Source organism: Zalophus californianus, chromosome 1 (genome assembly GCF_009762305.2).
Source record: "Zalophus californianus isolate mZalCal1 chromosome 1, mZalCal1.pri.v2, whole genome shotgun sequence".
NCBI classification, from domain to species: Eukaryota; Metazoa; Chordata; class Mammalia; order Carnivora; family Otariidae; genus Zalophus; species Zalophus californianus.
In genome coordinates this window covers 83,672,653-83,687,423 of record NC_045595.1, presented here as the reverse complement: position 1 = coordinate 83,687,423, position 14,771 = coordinate 83,672,653, and positions in this window count along the sequence as shown.

The following is a 14,771-nucleotide window of genomic DNA, read 5'->3' as shown; positions in this document are numbered from 1 at the left end:
TCAAGGTATTAAATGCACAAAGAGCAAGAATGAAAAATATGGAGACTTGGTGGGTAGAACCCAGCCCAGAGAAATGATCTGGCTACGTATGAACAGCAGTGGGACCCAGAACAGTTTCTGCTTCTCTGGACTTTCAGGAGTTCAAATATCCTTAAATAATATCTTTTCCTTTTACAGAGGTTCAACCCAAAATGTTTTCCTCGCTTTTCCCTCTTTTGTGGTTTCTCTCCGTATCTGTGGACTTCTGATATTGAAAGTGAGCTGCATTTGATTGCTATTAATTTGATTGGCAAATGTTTGGGTGACACAGTTCCTCTTTACTGAAGCTTAGTGGCATCATTCTGCCTCTCCCTCACTCCCACTTCAAACCAGTTCCTCATCTCACCTTCCGGATTTTAGTTAACATGACCTTCATTTTCCTAGTCACCCCCACCTGAAATCACAGTCTTCTCAGACCTCACCATGACACCGCCCAGAACACTTAACACGTCACTAGACTCCCTAAATTAGCATGTGCTTTAACTCAGTGCTTTTCAGAACTCAACACACACACAAATCACCTGGGGACCTTCAAATGCAGATTCTGATTCTGTGAGTCTTGGGTGGGGCTCAGATTCTGCATTTCTCATGAGCACATTTCTCATGAGGGATATCCATGGTACCGGTGCATGGATCACATTATGGGTGGCAAAACGTTAACCTTGGTTTTCAGGCAAGAGAATGGTTTATATTGGTTTATCCCTTTTCAGCCCCTTTTTACAGAAATTCCCAGCCCAGGCAGGAATGCACTGATAATCCTGAGCATATCATGCTCTGAGTTAAATTTTTTTAAAGGAGAAACGATATGATACAAACTCCAAACAATTGGGGAGCAAAGGAAGCTTCTTTATCTGTCATCTTCTCCTCTCTGACAGATGTTTGTTTTGTCATAATTTGTTCCTTCAACTAGTATTTTTTGAGGGTTCACTATGTGTGAGACACTAAAGTACACTCAGGGGATAAAAAAATGAAATGATTTCCCACCATCAACAGCTTACAATCTTACATAGGAAAGAGCCAAGTAAGCAAAAAAAATAAAAAATTAAAAAAATACAGTGAAGTTAGATATTTTCTTGTGCCTAGAATGTTCTTCTCACTGTTTTGAACTACATTTCCCACCTCAAAACCTTCATTGCCACACACACACACACACACACACACACACACACACACACACACACACTTTTTTTTTTTTTTTTTTGAGAGAGAGAGTACGCACACAGGAGCAGAGGATGAGGGAAAACCCTTAAGTGGGTTCCGTGTGGGGCTCGACCTCATGACCCTGAGATTATGACCTGAGGCTAAATCAAGAGTGGGATACTTAACTGACTGAGCCACCCAGACGCCCCACCACACACACACTTTAAATGATGGCATTACTAAACTATATTCTGTAATACTCTAATGTAAGTCATAATTGTAATCCTTAGAATCGTGACACAACCAATGATCCAACTTCTATATATTTCCAAAAATTGTGTTGTAATAATTATTTTAATGAAAAGGGTTATGATTTTGAGTCTGGGTTGTTTTCAGGTCCTGAAAATTCATAAACAAATAGGACTCTAAATATATGGTACAAAACATAAAAATCCCTGAGAAAATGTGGTGAGTAAAACCCAACAGTACCAGTCCTGGTAATAATATAAATTTGAATGTAATATGACTGGTGATTGGCTCACGCAGTCATCATCATCCCAGTCCCTGTTCTTATATGGGGAGTCCTGGAGGAACCGAAGGAAGTGTAGGGGACACTAAGACAGGAGGGAAATAGCCATCAGGCAGCTCCATCTTGGGAAGGGTAGGGGCAGAGTGCAGATCCCAGGGAACCCCAAATCGTCTCAGCCCAATTTCTTCAGAGTAGGATGCCGACATAGGCATTTAGAATCCAAAAGATTCCTGGAATTTTGGTTGCTATTCTGAACATTTTACGTAGCCCCCAGATCTCCAAGACCATCCGCAAGAAACATCTCCATTGATACTTAATCGGCCACTGGTTGGTGCTGTCGCCAGAAGTAGGACAATTTGAAATCATGCCGTTCGATCAGAAAATACAGATTGCACCAGGAATGTGTAGATTGCCCACCTGGTTTCTTTCACATTACAGTGGTGCTCCCCCATGTTTTATACACTTGTAAGTTTCCTCTATTTGATTCCAGGAAGCTTGTTATATCTATTGACGGCATTTCTCTTTCTACCTTATCAGCCCAGGGCTCATTCATTTTATCTCCTTTTCACATTTTTTGTGATAAAGCCCAGAGCCACTCAAATGAAAGTAGCTTGATTACTGCTAATTCCTGATCAAGACAACCCAATATCTAACAGCAATCTGCTAATATACCTCACTAGCCCATCATAAATCATAATAAAATATAAAACAGTGTTTAAAATGTGCGAGGCATTATCCTAAATGTTCTGTGTGAATTGACTTATATAATCTTTACAACAACCTTATGAGTTCTTTCTTACTATCATTCACATGTTACAAATGAAGAATGTAAGGTGCAGAGAGGTTAAGTAATTTGCCCAAGGTCACACAGCAGGAAAGCGTCAGAACTAGGATTCAAACCTAAACAGTCTAGCTTTGGAATTCATATGCTCTATTGCCCTTCAGTCATGAAGACTCTCACATGCCCTACAGTGTTGTGTTCATATATTATTCTAGAAGGAACAATGAGCCATTGAAGGATTTTCAGAGAGGGGTATGATCAGATTAAATACCTGAAAAAGATGGAGAGGAGCTGGAAGATGCAAGACAGACAGACGTTGGAGGTAGAATCAGTAGGGCTTCTTGATGGAATGGAAATGTCAGGAAGCTGAAATTAGCTTTCTTTTGTTCTTCTTCATGAAAACTGTGGTTCCCTTTCTTCTTAAATGTAAACCTGAATCTCGTTCCAGATGTATTTTTTACCTTGCTTCTGGAGATGTTCCAAGATCCACAATATACAAGAATACCTTTTCAAATGTTTGTCGTCAACCTAGTGATGTGTGTTTATTTTGAGTCTAAGAGTCTCCTTTCCAGTGGACCCCCAAATAAACTCTGGAATACTTGTGTGGGGGAGGTTTGCAGGGTTTACTCATAATAAAAGAGAATCTTTACAGATTAATATGTTAAGAACTGAGGGGTGATAGTCCTTTGCTTTTGGTTGGTGGTTAATCTTCCTCATTTCTTCCTGGACTGAGGGTTCATGTAAACAAAAAAGCTGGGTTTCTGATTCTGTGGTCTTATTTCAACAATAATTGTAAATATATTTAAGTGTAATAATATCAGAAAACCATTTCCACATTGTAAGTTTTTCATATTAATTTGCTAATATTAGAATTAATAATAATCTTAGTAGTATATTCATGCTATCAGTAGTATTAGCTTAGTTATTAATCAGACTATAGTGTTAATGACCAAACTTTTAAAAAAGAGAAAGGACTGAGATCCCAAGCAGTTGCGTGAGCCATTCACAACCATGAAAGAAGACACTGGCATAAGTAGGTTAAAAATTGATGAACAGAAGCCTGACTCCTGTTCTCCATGTATAAAACAATGAGTTCTAATAAAAGAACTCTTAATCACTGCCTGAATAATGACATCTTCAATAATACTGTTAATTGCAAAACAACTTCCATGTGTTTACACATAGCTGTTCTTCCAAATGGCAAGGTTTACATAATTTTTCTTTTAGCTTCACGTTCCCATCATCCGTTACTTCATTCATTCACAGAGCAGGTGTTTTTGAAGCCTGTGTGCTGTTCCAGGCGCTGCACTAAGTACTAGAAACAAGAAATGAGTAAGTTACCTTCTCTCACATAAGGAAGCCAAAACCTTCAGTGTTTTTTTCATATGATATGTTTCTCAGTTTCCATTTCCGCTTCTTTCCATCTCCTTAAAGGCAGCCCCAAGTGCTTATGACAACTGACCCACCTCATTCATTTATTCATTCATTCATTCAGCAAATATTTATGGAGCGCTCATTATATGCTATGGGGATAAAGTGGTGAATGAGATAAACATAACCCCTCTCTAATGTTCCTTAAATTTTGTAGTAGAATACACAGAATTACAAACAAATAAATAATTACAATGATAAACACTATGAAAGAAACAAGCATGAGTGAGTTAGTAACAGAGTGGGGGACCAATTTCAGAAAGGATGGCTAATGAGGCCTCATTGGGGAGGTGACATTTATTCTGAAATCTAAGAGATGAAAAAGAACCATCCAGGTGAAGAGTGTACAAATCATTTCAGTAAAATAGCAGAACATAAAGACCTGGAGGCAGGAAAGAGCCAGGAGATTTTCTAAACAGAAAAGAGACATAATCTGATTTTGTTTTTGAGACTATAATTTGGGCTGCTGCAATATCATAGATTGGAGGGAGGCAAGAATGACAACTGGGGACCTCTTGCACGGTCAGGAGATAGTTCCGATTGTCTAGGTGAGAGGTGGCTGTCAGGGTGCGGGGGACAGAGTTGGAGAGGAGCTGGAAGATGCAAGATCGATGATGGTGGTAGAACCAAAAGAACTTGTGGATGGATTGAAAATGGCAGGAAGGTGAAATGAGCAATCCAGAATAATTTCCAAGTTTCCAGCTCTCAGAACTGGATGATCACTGTTGTAATTGACTAAGATGGGGAATCCTGGATGTCAGGAGGCTGGTTTGGGGGGGGGGTGGGCACAAAAATTAAATGCAAAGGAAAAAAACAGCTTAAAAACATTTCTCGTATTCATAATTCAGAAATTCAGGGTAATAAATAGACTGAAATGAGTAGAGCAGTGTCTCCAGAAGGATATTTTGATCTCATTCTCAAAGTAAGATGCTTGTGCATCACAGCAAAACATCTCTGGTAGTCCAGGATAACATCCCCACAGAATATCTTGGTCGGAATATATTGATTCCAAATACTCTTCTGATGCTATATTCCTGCCAAGGGATCAGGCAGCCACTGTTAGAACAGGCACAGTTAACAGAGCGTGCAAGGTTAACAATAATAGCCAATTCTTACATGGCACATAATATGTGTCAGGCACACTTGTAAGGAGTAAAGAAAAACAATATCTGCTTGTCAACCATTTCTTCTAGACTCAGCGGGAATCTGCTTCCCATTCTCCCTATTTATCAGACTTTGGCCCCCTCCAGATCATGGTGCCAAGAGAGAATATTAGCAGGGGATTTGGAAGCTTTCCTTGTTCCTTAATATTGCAGGGGTTTTCCTCATTGTTCAGTGATAAGACTGGATGAAATGACCTTTGAATTGCTTCTGGTTCTAAACTTTCCCAGTTCCCAAAATATCTACATTTACTTGTAAATGGACAAAGGAATATGCATAAGCTATGAGAGGATGAACCTGGGAAAGGACTAAGATGATCCAACCTTACACTTCCTATGAATGAAATGTTATATTTAAGCTTATAACAATTAACAGAATCCTTAGTCTTTTTAAAGAACAGAAGTGCCATTCATTTCTGTATTCATTTTGTACATTTCTGATTTTTTTTTTTTTTTGGCCAAAATCCAGCTTGAATACATTGTCTCCTTTTACACAAGATATTTTTCAGGGATCCGTGTGATGAATACCTTCCTGAGTCCTCAGAAACGTTGATCTCTGCAGACAAAAATGTGTATTTTCCATACCTGTTTCAAGGGCCACGCCCTAGTTGAGTGATAGCCCAGGAGAACCACTGATGGAGAAGCAAGAAGATAGAAACTAGCTAGGATGTCACCAAATGAGGTAAGGAAAACGAGTGTTCCTCCACTTCTGCACTCATCCACCCCCTTCCTAACTTCATCAAGAACAAAGGAGACACATGATAATGATAGCCATAAAATTACCCTAGTGTCTGGAGATCTAACTTGGGAGCCGTAAATTAATGCCATGATTTATGTCACTAAAGAGAAATCTGAAAGATGATGTAACAATAACTCCACAAGGCCCCCACTACCCCATTTGCTGGTGGTGAGGACATAAATAATGTAGCTTCAAATCCAGCCCTCATTGAGTTTGAGGTGGCTCAGAGCCAGGGTGGAACTGCACCTGCAGGTGGCTCTTTCCATCATGGCTCAAAGGAGTGGAACTCTAACAGTAACGCAACATGTTTCCCTTTTTCACTTTACTGCCAGGGCACTCAACGTCCAACTCCAACTAGCAGGTCATATTAGGTGCCCGATAACACTATCCCTTTAGTCTAAATACTTCTATTTTATTTATGATTGTTTTTTAATGGATACTAACTATTCCCTAATCATTTTGCTGCATTAATTGCTATTCTCCATTTAGTCTGGAAAAAATTCTGAATGATGTCCTTTCTTATGAGTCTGTGAGTTTATGTTCCCACCAACTGAACAGAATGTTTACCAGGAGACAGTTGTGCTTGATCCTATGCTTAGTTTATCCCAGTTGTGTTATAGCAAATTTTAATTAAATATTTCATAAAGTTTGAAATACTAGTGCAAAAAGAAATAGAATCATTTTCATGAAAACAAGGTTGTATTCTTTGGAAAGATTCAATTTAGCAACATTAAGTTGCTAAAAAGTAATGATGTGGAATTAGGCATCAGTGAAGTATGTGGAAATGCTTGGGGAGAAAATCAGTTATCTAAAAGAATTCCACATTCTGATTGTTTTGAAAGTATCTTTAAGTTCTTCCTTCTTTTTAAGGAAAGCAAAACTTGAAACTGCAGACAGTGTGGATTATGAGTAGAGCCATTTATTCAAAGAAAAGATTTTTATCTTATATCCAAATATTAGTGAATGAATGTATATGTATATATTTAAGGTAAAAGGAAATGATCAAGGTATATAGCTTTTGTTTATAATGTCCTAAATTCATTGATACTCTTTCAAAATAACCAACTATTATATCAGATAAGAGACTATCTACTGTAAAAGTCAATTTTAATCAATTTGTAAATAGAAGGGGTTTAAATCTAAAAATATACGAAAGAAATAAAAATTAATACATAAGTGCTTAATAAGTCCAACATCATTACTTCAATTTGGCCCAATTATCCTGGTAACAAAGTGATGAGATGAGTAGGTGAGACACATATTCACTTACGCTGGGATTACTTTAGAGAAGAACTGTCCTGCTATAGCTAACACAAGATCATACAGTATATGGATGAAAGACAGGCTCAGAGCTACAACCTAGGACATCCTTGGAGACTGTTCTCAGCAGGTAGCTATGGTAACAGAAAGATCTTGAGCTCTGGAGTCAGCCAGACACAGGTCTCATGGCCCAACTCCATCAAGGGCCAGTGTGTGAGCTTGGACAAGTCATTTAACCCTCTTGAGCCTTGGCTTCCTCATCTATAAAATGGGATTAATATGCAAGTTTCTGGCATGGTAGCAGTCTTCAGACACTCAAGAAAAGATTCCTCCCTCTCTTTCCTGTTTCTTCTAAGTGCAAAAATTAGCATTTGGGGTTATCAAATAGATGTACAAAATATACAGGCTCTCACACTGTTGCTCTGTCTGTTTGTTTAACATCAGAGCTCGCATTTGTTTACTCCTTACACATAAATATTACATTAAAGAAATGCATCAGCTATTGGCCCTTTGGTACATCACAGTATTTAAAATATTATGGAATGACACAAAGATACCTCTAGACAATTGTTGCATTTGATCCATTCCCATAATGTTGCAGAGACTCTTACCTTATCCATGGGGCCAGACTCAGAGATGACAGAAGGCTTCTGCTCTTATTCACTAAGTCTACATGAATAAATGTGGTAAACTGAGACACATGTTCCCCTTAGGGTCTTAGGCTCAACCTGAGTATCTGTAATTACTGGGCAATATTTTAATGTCTTGGTCTTGAAATTTCTAAGAATTCCAATTCACCCACTACCTTCGTTAAAATGAGTTGAGAATTTTAAGCGAAGAAATGTTTTTAAAAGACCCCTTGATAGGACTTCGTAGGGCATGCTGTTCTCTGGGCTGCCGTGGTAAATCTAGGCCAGTAAACTGCTTCGAGTACTTGACAAATTTCACTGTTGCTTAGTTTTTTTTTTCCTTCCATGAAGTTTAAAATAAACAATTAACCTATTTCCAACACAGTGTTTGGTATTGATTTAATTTAGCATGTGTTATTCATCTGCATGCCTCACAACGGTTGCTTAATTGTCTAAATCTTCCCGTGTAGAGTGCTGCCTATGGAATCTCTTTCCACAGAACACTCTTAGCAGAGTGTGGCTTACTATTTCCATAACATCTGTCTTTTCTACTAAAGAGCAGATTAACAATTATGCTTCTTTAAAGGTGTGTGTATGTGTGTGTGTGTGTGCGTGTGTACGCACAAGCGCGCGTGACTTTGTGTGTGTATTTAGGGGAGATTGGGCCAGAAATTCGCCTCTTCTACCATTGGCTTTCTGGTACAATGGTTTGCAGTCCTATCATGAGGTCAGAGATTTTGCTCGTACCCATAATGCCGCTGGCAGGATTGCCCTTTTCTTCTGCCTCAGTATGCCCCAGAATGCCACATTATTTCCATTAAACATGATTGTCTGCAGAAGAGACAACATATGCGACCCCCTCCTTCTGCTACCACTCCCCATGTCTCTCTCTCTTTCACACACACACACACACACACACACACACACACGCATGCACACATGCACACAAAGCTCCTTTCAATTGTGTTAAGCAGTAAAGCAGAAGGATTTTTTAAATTAGTGTTTTGTTTTGGCAATGGTTGCTGATGTGTTCATGTAATACAGTTTTAATCAAATCCCCAAAGCTGAAGACCTTTCAGCGTATCTTAGGCTGCACTGTGCAAGGCTTATTCCACTTGAAGTGGCCACCAGGGAGGTACAATTAGCTGTTCCCATGGAGAAGTTTGTTATAGTAATAAATAATAAGTAGCATAGGTAGCGATGGAATCAATTAAAGATATTTTTGACCATCTAATGGTTTATGGGAATGCTAAATAATTGACGACAAGTTTTTGACCATGTTTTCCATCTGCATGGCTCCTTGTAACTAAACCTTGACCATGCACATAGGATGGTGTCTGAGGTCACTACTTTTTCTTTCTTAAAGCCACATTGTCAAGGGTACTGCATGAAAGGCAGTTGCAGCCCTTACATAAGCAAGCTGATTTTGAGAGGGTTAAAACTCTGCTGTAAATATTTGCTGCAGGCGGAAATCTAACATATGAAGCCGGAGAACAAATTGTGTTATCAGTTTCAAAAACAATCTGTTTCGCCATTCATTTATTTATTTTTTTAACCCGTGTAAAGCAGAACAATAGGAGTTGACTGGCTGAGAGGGCTTTGTGCTTTGTCTCGGGGTTCCAACGGCTTTGATGTTAAAATGGAAATTTGGCAAGTGGGACGTTGGTAAAGCACTCTAAATGCTTTTGGCATCTTGACAGGGGGAAAAAAATCGTCAGCCTACCTTGGTTGGAAATCGGTGAGTGTGTGTTCGAGAGTCACTTTAGAAATAAAATCTCAGAAGGAAATAGGGTGGATGAGTTCATTGTGTGTATTCGGGGTGAATTGATATGCCACACATCACCTAAAGCAGGTCAGTGATCCATGAGCTTAGCAAGATTTACATGAAAAGACACAATGGTTCCTTCAAAGTTATTGGATAAGTGACATATGGTCTCAGGGCCAATGTGGGTATCAGTGGGGGATTCATCAGACCAAAATTTGGGCTAAATAAAGCTTAAATTACAATTTCCGTCATTTGATTATGAAAAGTAGTTCTATCTGATGCTCTATTTTACAAATGTTATTATATTAGTAAAAAACCCACTCTCCATTGGTTTCCTTAATGCAGAATGCTTCCACTCTTTCCTGGGGATCTCTGCGAAGTCAAAGTGAGCAACACATTACCCAAGAGCAACAGAAACTGCCTCTATGGGCTGCTAGGGTGTGACTTTTTTTTATACCTCAAGTAAAATGCAGTTAATATAATAATCACCTTACGTTAGCAGAGATTGGCGAACTACAGACCATAGGCCAAATCTGGCCCAGTGTTTTTATAAATAAAGTTTTATTGAGACACAGTGATATTCATTCATTTACCTATCATCTATGGCTGCTTTCATGGTATGAAGGCAGAACTGAGTAGTTGCCACAGAAACTATACGTGTGTCCCGCAAAGCTGAAAATATTTACTATCTGGCCCTTTACGGAAATGTTTGCCAACCCCTGATGTAAAGGAGTCCGTACTCTGACAGTGTGAAATTTACCTATTATCTTCACCATGTTCCTCTGAAAAGGAATTTTTCTCCTCGTCTCTCCCATGCTACCTTCTCCAGCTCTCCTTGTGGAAGGTGGACAATTTCTGCATTTTCACAGTGGCTATAGTCTGTAGAAAAATGCAGGCTGGTTTCTTTTTCCTTTGCCACATACAGAATGAGTTGCAGCAAGCGAGTTAAAAATGATGAGAGTATAAAGCGCAGGAAGGTGGTCTTTGTTTGCTCTGAGCCAGGAAATCACTCAACTCTCACCCGCATAGTTTAAACATATTGACACTACCAGTGTTTCCTTTGTTTGGAAACAGAGTGTAGAATGATATACTTTCTAGAATTGGCTCATTTGACAATTTCTACATCTTTTCTGATGAGGTAGGAATTAGTAAATGTGACCTGGGGTTAAGATTCCTCCACTCAGAAGAGAAGGACTGTTTTATTGGTACTGTTTTTTTATTTTTGAAAGTTACTTGATAAATAGAGGAAAAAAAGAGGCAAGTGAAGAGAAAGGATTGAGTGGTTTGACCCCTTCCTTTCTCTAGATGTAAAAGGCTGAAGTCACCTGAAGTCCATACTCCAGTTAGTCTGCGGCCCTTAATAGCCCTGCAAGCTCACCATCCCCGTTTTCCTCTCCTCCAGAGTTTTCTCTCCATTTTGCCCAAATGATTCCTTCTTCCTCTTTATTTCTTAGCCTCAGGTTAGTTCTTCCTGGACATCTGCTTGACTCCCCAGACAGACAAGTTTGGGTCTTCCTGTTCCCTGATTCCATCACACCCCGTGCTACCCTGTATATCATGCCTGTGTCCTTAAAATTATTAATTTACTTCTGTTCTGGACTGGGATCATCATGATCATGTGCTGGCTACTCAAATTTGGAGACTGGATTTTTAGTTTCAAGAGGAGAAATGTCATGAATTTTGGTTTCTCCAGGTTGGGTAGTTATTATAGTTCTATAATAGGGTTCGTGAAAGCTATAGGACTAACCTTTACTGATTACCATCTCTGTGCAGCCATTGTACCTTGACATTAAGCACATTATCTCATTGAACCATCTCAACAAGCCTATGTGATTGGGGCTCCCGTGATTGTACTGATACAGAACAGATCCAGAGAGGTTCAGTGACTATCCAAACGGCATGCTGTCAGGAGGAGAGGACCCAAAATTTGAATCCAAGCCTAACAATTTACACAGTCCAGCCTTTCTTACAACTCCATGCTACTTCTAGTAAATTGCTTTTTCTGGATGAGTATCAGAGAAAGTCAACAATTACTCTTGCTCCTTCTCTCTTTGTTTTTCCTCCTCTCTCCTTCACTCTTCTTTATATTTCTTTGTTCCTTGTCTACTGGCAAAAACCAAGACCTGCCAAAAATACCTATAAACACTCTTTACCGTGACTATGACCCAGAAGTTGTTGACCTGTTTTATTTGTTGGAAACAGCATATCAGTTTCTCATTCTACTTTTTCCCAGTCCAGACCCTGAATTTTCAACCACCTAAAATGCTTGCAAACTCATAATTAGGTTTTGCGTAAATATTTAAGGGTTTTATTTTCTGTTTAGAAAGGGGTGTTAAGTGAGATTTGGGTGGGGATTTTGGCACATCCAATCTTTATTTTTTCAAATGACTTATTAAAAAGCAACAACCCACATACTTTTTATATAACATAAACAGGAATTCATCTCTCCAAACCCATCATCCCTACCCAACGTTCTATAAAATTAGCAAAAAATTAGATAAAAATTATTAATCAAGGAAATCAAAATGGGACTAGTAAAATAGGTATCCGCTCAAAGTTGTTTTACCTTTGTTGTTATCTGAAGAACTCAGAGATAAGCCTGTCAAGGTGCTCTTTTGAGGCCTTTCCATGAACCAATATTTAATCTTCAAAATTAAAGCCTGAAGAAGGAAAAATTGTTGTTGAGTATCAAGATAAATTTGAAGTTGAAATTATCTTTGAATATGACATTTAATTTTTGAGAACCTGTGTTGCCTAGTAATTCATATCTACTACTCTTCTGCTAGTATAATGAAAGCAATCTTCCTGAAAGAATAAGACGTGGATTTTTGTCCTTCAAGGTGTTGGGTTCTCACTTAACATTTTCATATTCTCTCAGTCTCCTTGATGACTGACACTCTTGTCATCAGATTGGCAGAGCCTGAATAACTATCTAATTTTGAGAGCCCTGTACTCCTGATTCCCTCTGTAGCCTGTTCCCAGGCTTTAGTCCAGGATTCTTCACCCTCTGTCCTGTGCCTTCTTCCTCAGCTTTACTTGTATGCCCCACCCCCACATCATCTTCCAGCAACACAAAGGAGAGTTGCTCAAACAGATGTTCTATTTTGTAACTTTTTACATTCTATTTCTTTTTTTATCCCAATCCATTCTTTTTCCTCTTAGTTATGCCCAAGCATTATTTCTCTTTTTGAAGCCCACCTCAGTGCCTTACTTCAGAAGAATTGCTGCTTCCTCTGATCTACTTCAGCACCTCATTCACACCTCTTGTGTTGCGTGGGTCACACTGTCCAGTAATTATTTGTTAAATGTCTATCTATCCAAAGGGCAAGGGCCATGACCTTCCTTTATCCCAAGTACTTAACTTAGGAGCTGGCATATATCTCCTTTGGTTGGTCTTCCTAGCCCAGGTATGTGTTGAACTGAACTGATAGATAGATAAAACCAAAATTGTCTGGTTCCTGGAAGATCAGACTCAAAACCTTCTAACCTGTCGAGACATTTTAAAATTTTAATATAGATTGTCATTAGCTTTATTAGTGTTGCTTTTGTTAGCTCCTATATAGTTGACTGTTGGGTTAAGAGTTTTAGAGGTACTGATTAGGAGACAGAGTGGTGTTTAATTTTTTTTTTTTTAATAGCTGAATTTCAATCAGATTCATCCCTGTTTTGGAGCCAAAGGCCAAATTTACTTATATTAAAAAACTGATATAATCTAGTATCTGCAAAACCAACAAATACAAACAAATCCCTCCTTCTAGTGAGTCAGTTGAAAGCAAAATCAACTGTAATTCAAGCAAACGAAAACACTAAGGGGTGAGCTTTGTCAGACTGGACTAACTTGTTCTACCTGTTATGGACTCAAAAGGACTGATGAGGGCTCAGGGTACAGGGAGTTCTATCTTGGGTTACAAGGAGCATTCTGTGTCTCCCCCTGCTGGTTGGTGGAATAACTAAATGGGACAACCCCCAGAAGTCTAAATGGCTGTGACCTCACAGCTCTGTATCATCCAGGTCAACTGGATCCTGTGAACTTTTAATAAGAAAGGTTGATCAAGAGATCATGTCAGGGTATTTTATCTCATCCCCAGCTTTTAACTCTAGTTAATTAGCATTCTGCATTTCTTAACAATTCTAACTTCACATCCCATTGAAATAACCATTAAGAAACCCACTTCTTGCATATTTAATTCCAGGCTATAACTACACTTTGATTAGATTAAAATTGTTTTAAAAAGGTTGTGTCTTAAATGTTACCACAAGGGATAACATTTCTTCTAGTCTTCAAAGGATTGTTTTAGTCCGTCAGTATACTTGGAAATATGAAAAAAGAAAAGTAATTCTTATAAACAAGGTTATTAGATAAATTCACAGAAAGTGTGGGAAAAAAAGATTTACCCAAAATTTGTTTGTATCATTCCATTACCTTTATTTGGTGATTATATATCTGACGGACTCAAGTTTCAAAAGAATTTGAAAAGGCTTTTTATTGTGAGTATGTGAGTATTCATGACAAGAGCTGAGACAAGCCAAGAGTCCACAAAGAATATATTATATGATAGATGGTTTACAAACCAGAAAATGCTCTTATTCAGTGGTGACAGCTAAAACAGTCAAGCCTTGCCATTATCAGCTGAAAAGCAAAGACTATACAACAAAAAGTGAAGGGAAAATGAGAAGGGAAAAACAAAAATGAGAAGAAGTAGGGATTCTCACATCTAAGAGTAGATATGAGAACCAACAGTGAAGCCCACAAGAAGTCAATGCAATAGTGAGCAAAACAAGGAACATCAAAAAAAAGTAACCATGGTAAGTGGAATGGTTTTTGAAAAGTATAAAGGGCACACGTACATTGCAAAAGTCTTTGTAGGTCTGGTTGTGTAGCATAGAACAATATTTGATACTAATGATTAACTTGTGCTCATTATATTTTGTTGACTATATTAGAGAACACAGTGTTATGTCTTTAAGGGAGAGTCTGATTAAAAATAATATAACTTTTTACTTATTCAGAATAGTCACAAATATTTATTAAGTGCTGTATCATTCAGAGCTATGTTAATTCCTTAAGTGATTCTAAAATATCAGTTCCTTAATTCAAGGATTTACTTCCTGCTGTGTCACAGTCCAACACCAGTCTTCCTAAGACCCAGGTTCCTTCTCCCGAAGGTGCTACCTTCTATAACAAATGGCCTCCAAGTTTGCTGAACAAGAAGTGAAAAGAGCATCACTCATACAGGGTTTTATGGACCAAGCCTAGAAGTGCCTTACAGCTCTTCTGCCCACATTCCACTGACCATA